Source organism: Chrysochloris asiatica, unplaced genomic scaffold (assembly GCF_000296735.1).
Source record: "Chrysochloris asiatica unplaced genomic scaffold, ChrAsi1.0 scaffold00003, whole genome shotgun sequence".
NCBI lineage: Eukaryota > Metazoa > Chordata > Mammalia > Afrosoricida > Chrysochloridae > Chrysochloris > Chrysochloris asiatica.
Window position 1 is genome coordinate 29,038,913 of NW_006408521.1, and position 5,578 is coordinate 29,044,490.

The window sequence follows — 5,578 nt, forward strand, 5'->3', positions numbered from 1 at the left end:
AACTAAGGAACAGAAGACAAGGATCTTCCTCCAGAATCAACAGAGAGAGAACCTTTCTCCAGAACTGGCACCAGAATTTGGACTTCAAGTCTCCTAAACTTCAAGAAAATAAATTTGCATTCTTTAAAACCAAAAAAAAAAAAGTTCAAGAAAAACTGAAATTAAAACTATTCCACAAACTTCTTTGGGGGGGATGTAGGGAATAGGAGTAAGGAGTGAGGGTTAGGGTTGGGACTATGGCCCAGGGCTTCGTTTATTGTTAGGGTTATGGTTAAGACAAGAGTTCATGTTAGGGGTAAGAGTTGGGCTAGAGCTAAGTGTAAAGCTTGATCTACTTTTTAGGGTTAGTTAGATTTTTTTTTAATGTGTTTATTTTTCCTTGAAATCTGTTTGAGTCCCTCTTCATTTGGAAGTTTTATAACTATACTGTTCCCTCTTATTATTTTTAGGTTTTGTTGTTTTTGCCGCAACTATATCTCTGGTTCTCTATTTTCAGTTTATTTTGTATACTTCATCTGGGTTGGTAGTCCTGGTATGGTGGTTCAAACTCACCAGCTGCTTCTCGGAAACTCTATACAGGGTGGCTGAGTTGGAACAGACTCTTACAGCACTTTAACAGCAACAATGTATCTGAATTGAGTCTAGGTGATATTGTCATGTATGTTAGTCTCAAGTTACTATGTGCAATTGTTGGTTCTCTGTCCAAAGAACTCCCTTTAGTATTTTTTGCAAGGTTGGTCTGGTTTTTATAAATTATTTTAATTTCTGTTTACCTGAAAATGACCCAATTTCATCACCATAGTTGATGGATAGCTGTGCTGGATATATATGATTGTTAGTTGGCAATTTTTTTTCTTTCAGTGTTATATATGTCGTCCCAATTTCTTCTTGCCTGTATGGTTTCTGCTGAAAAATCAGAGCTTAGTCTTATTAGTTCTCCTTTGTAGGTAACTTTTCATTGTTCCTGAGGTGCTCTCAGGATCCTTTCCTTGTCTTTGATTTTGAAAAAGTTTGATTACATCTTGGTGTCTTCCTTTGGGGATTAACCTGTTTGGAGTTGGTTCAACTTCTCTCTGTCCTATCCTCTGATGCTCAGGGTTTCAGGATCACAATCTGTATCTGTTTCACTCAGTCTCCAATGTCTTTGTTGCAAAGGACTGGCTCAGTGCATCTGCTTACTCTGTCATCTTGCCCTAGGCCCTTCAAAATTTTTGAAGACTCCTAGTATATAACACGGAGTCCTGGTGTGGTGCTGTGGGTTCATGTGCTGGACTGCAAAGTCACTGGAACCACAACATTGGCGGTTCAAGCTCACCAGCCACTCCTCAGAAACCCTATACACGGTTGCTATGAGTCGGAACCGACTCAAAGGCACTTAACAACAAGTATATAACAAAGAACATTACCAATTGTCATTTGAATATATCTATATCTCTCTGATGACTTTGAAAACAAGTATTAATATTTGTAGCCCAGTGGCGTGGCGCTGTGGGTTAATGCACCAGATTGCAAAGCCGTTTGAACTGCAAGGTTGGCAGTTCAAGCTCACCAGCCGCTCCTAGGAAACCCTATACAGGGTCGCTATTGGTCAGAACCAACTTGATGGCACTTAACAACAACAACATCACCTACATAGTAAGTATTCAATAAATGTGTATTGAATACAGTTCACACTTGTATACCCTGGATCAATTTATTTGCCCACTTTCCCCAAATTTTATGGATTTCTAAATGGATTTTATTCCATGTGAAATTTCAACTTCTTTAACAAAACTGCTTTGAGGTTTTTAAGTTTTATTTTCATTAAATCAATGCTGAATAAATAAACCAGTTGTAATGTTACAAATGGAAGTAGTCAAAAAAAAAAAAATCAAACATTAAATGACTATATATTCCTGAGTGTTTTTGTGTACATTCTCCCCCGCCCAAAAAAAACAGAGGGAATAGAAACAAATACTGTTGAATGAGGAGACTGTAATCATTGCAATGAAACAAGTGTAAAACTGATGTTCCCCATGTAAACTAATCACTCAATTCACAATAAAAATTTAAATTAAAAAAAAATCAAACAACATATTGAATTGGAAAATCTATTGCAAGAGACCTCCTTAATTGTTAAAGCGCACAGACAAGAAGTCACTTGGAGGACTAAGGTGCACCTGACTGAAGACATGGTATTTTTAATCACCTCATAAGCATGTGAAAGCTGAATTATGAATAAGAAAGACCAGGGAATAATTAATGAATTTGAATTGTGTTAGTGATGAATACTAAAGGTACCATGGACTACCGTAAGAACAAACATCTACCTTAGAAAAAGTACAGCCAGAATGCTCTTTGGAAGTGAGGATGGCAAAACTTTGTCGCTGTACTTTGGATAAGTTGTTCCTGGAGAAGAACATCATGCTTGGTAAAATAAAGGGTCAGCGAAACAGAAGAAAACCCCCAACAAGATGGATTGACACTGTGGCTACAACAATGTACTCAAACTTAACAATGATTGTGAGGATGTCTAAGGACTGGGCACTGTTTCATTCTGTTGTGCATAGGGTCCCTATGAATGGGAACCAACTCAACCACAACTAGCAACAACATTTAAAAGTTCAATGATAGTATCAAACACTTCCTTATTCACCAAGCAAAAGCCTAACAAGAGACACCCGTTTCCCTAGACTCTGGCGGATCTGACATCCCCAGAGCCCTCACAGACGTAGTACGGTGCACACAAATCCAACTGAAGGCACACCAAATGTAAAGGGCAGAGGCACAAACCTAGTATACAAAGTCACTGGAAGCTTAGAACAGCAAAGAAACCGATCTCAACTATGCTCACAACTTGTTCTGGGAGAAGATGTTTGCGTGTCCCTGCGCTTCAGGGGCAGCCCTCCTCGACTCCTGGTAGCTCTCCTTCCTAAGGAACCAATTCGTCTCCTTTTGCTCTATCATTCTACCTGCCCCGCAAGAGGTTCCTATCCCAAGCTCACACCAAGTAATCCCCACCCCACCCCACCCCCCAAAAAAACGGAGTAGCATCAATGAGCCTTTGTAGAGAGTGGCTTGAGGATCGTAAGTCAGAGAGTGAAAAGAGAGACATCAGGGGCCCCTTTCCGGCCACCTGAAGACTTAAGAAAGGCAGGCCTTCCTCTATCTCTGCTCACAGCTTCAGGCCTGCATTAGAGCCATACAACCTGGGAGGAGAGGCAGCTGGAGAGGTCACAGTCAGCCCTGTGCAGGGGTCAAATGTCAGAGCCTCAGTAAAGAGGCGGGCCCAGCAGGGGCGGGGTGCGGAAGGGACCTACCTAGTACCTGGTGTTCTAAGAAAGCTGCTGAGGTGGGAGAGCAGCGTCTAGTGCCGAGTTCAGCCAGGCCAACCCTCCCCGCCTGTGCACGAAACCTGGACCCGCCATAGCTGCCATCTCCCCCTACCACCACCCCACTGTATCTCCCCCCCCTCCCCCGTCCCCCGTCATCACCCTCAGCGTCCTTTGGAGAAGCGCAGGCCCCGCCCCCAGTTCACCCCACAGAGCCGCCTGGGGGCAAAGGCCTAGTATGGCAGGATCCGCTGGGGGTAGCCAGGTTCAGGGATCGGCCTGGGCCAGTGCCACTTACCGAGCTCCAGGTTCCTCCTCTTCCACCCGCTCTGCTCCCAGGTCCGCTCACTCCCAACACCACCAACGCAGCTGCTGCTAAGGGCTCACAGGCACACACCCGACCTCCCCCGACCCAGGTCGTCCGTCGTGCCTCTCCGGGTCCTAATGTCCGACTATGTAATATGCTCGTTCACTCCCGCTTCCTGAGAACAAACTCAGACCACAATTCCCAGCAAGCATCTCAAAGTATACAACTCTCGAAAGGCATCGCGAGAAAAAAATCAGCAAAGGAAACATTATTGAGGACTAACTATTCAAGCAGCGTTTACATTTTTTTTTTTTTTAATAGGTGGTAGTGGTGATTATGTGCCGTGGAGTTGGTGCCAACTCATAGTGACCCTGTACAGGGTTTCCGAGGATGTAAATATTTACGGGAGCAGAAAGCCTCATCTTTCTCCCGGAAAATCTGGTAGGTTCGAACTGCTAACCTATGGTTCGCAGCCCGACTTGTAACCACTACGCTACCAGACTCATTATTATCTCGACAATTCCGCTTCTAGGAAAGGATGTATTCTCCACCCACACCATTGGCAAATTTTGGTAAGATACGTTCAAAGTTATTTATTGCATAGTACTAGTAAAAGATTGCAAAGAAACACATTCATTCAATAAATATTTCTGTACCTACAATGTGCAAACTAAGCACTTTATGTTAATTTGGCAAGTTACTTAACCTCCCAGAGTCTTTGTTTCAATGGCAAAATAGAAGATTAAGTAAAATGTGCTGAGCACTGTTGTTAGGTACCTCGGAATCAGTTCTGTGTACAACAGAACAAAACATCACCCAATCCTGTACCATCCCCACAATTGCTATTACGCTTGCTGCTGCCACTGTGTCAATCCATCTAATTGGGGGTCTCCCTGATCTCCCACTTTATTAAACATAATATCCTTCTCCAGGGACTGGTCCCTCCTGATAAGTCCTAAGTATGAGAGACGAAAGGAGCAAGGTGGCTCTCTCCAAATGATAGGCACTGAATTGTGAACCACTAGGTACATGGTTTCAGTCTGCCAGCCACTGAAGATTTAAATCCTCACAAATCCTATACAGGGTCTCTATGAGTCGTAACTAACTAGACTGCACTTAACAATAACAACATGAAAGATGAAGTCTGGCCATATTGGCTTCTAAGAAGCATTCTGGTTGTACTTCTTCCAACACAGATTTGTTTGTTCTTCTGACAGTCCATGGCACCTTTAATATCCTTCCCTAACACCATAACTCAAATGTATCAATTCATCTTATGGTCTTCCTTATTCATTGTTAAACTTTCACATGAATATGAGGGTACTGACAACACCATGGCTTAGGTCAGCACAGTTTAGTCCTCAAACTTACATCTTGGCTCTTGAACTCTTAAAGGAGGTCTTGTGCAGATTTGCCTAATGCATTAAGTCCTTTGATTTTTCATGCAGCTTCCAAAAGTGTTGGTGGATCCAAGCAAAATGAAGCCTTTGACAACTTCAGTCTTTTCTCCATTTATCATAATGTTGTTTATTTCTCCAGTGGTGAGGATTTTGTTTTCATTACATTGAGGTGCAAATCATACCAAAGACTGTTTGTTGTTTTGATCTTCATCAGCAAGTATTAATAGCTCCTCTTTCAGCAAGAAGGTTGTATCATCTGCATATTACAAGTTGTTAATGAGTCTTCCTCCAATCCTGAAGCTACATTCTCCTTCATATAAACCAACTTCTTGGATGATTTGCTCAGCATACAGACTGAATAAATGTGGTAAAAGAATATAACCCTAGTACACACCTTTCAGAAATCCAAAAAGGAAGAACACACTCAGCATTTCTCAAGCTGGGGAAACTGAAAAATAAATTCAAGCCTCGACTTTCATTATTGAAGGATTCTCTGGGCAAACTGTTGAATGATGTAGAAAGCATCAAAAGAAGATGGAAGGAATACTCAGAGTCACTGT

General features: G+C 42.2%; 1 protein-coding gene across 1 annotated transcript in view; it reads right to left on the bottom strand.

Moving 5' to 3' along the window:
* The window catches only part of LOC102828454 (chromosome unknown open reading frame, human C10orf76), a 263,323-nt gene extending 259,631 nt beyond the window's left edge, over positions 1-3,692 (bottom strand). Inside the window, exon 1 of the mRNA XM_006831279.1 lies at positions 3,610-3,692. The gene's annotated coding sequence lies outside the window, so the exon portion shown is untranslated. The remainder of the gene's footprint in view (positions 1-3,609) is intronic.
* Between the last annotated feature and the right edge of the window lie 1,886 nt (positions 3,693-5,578).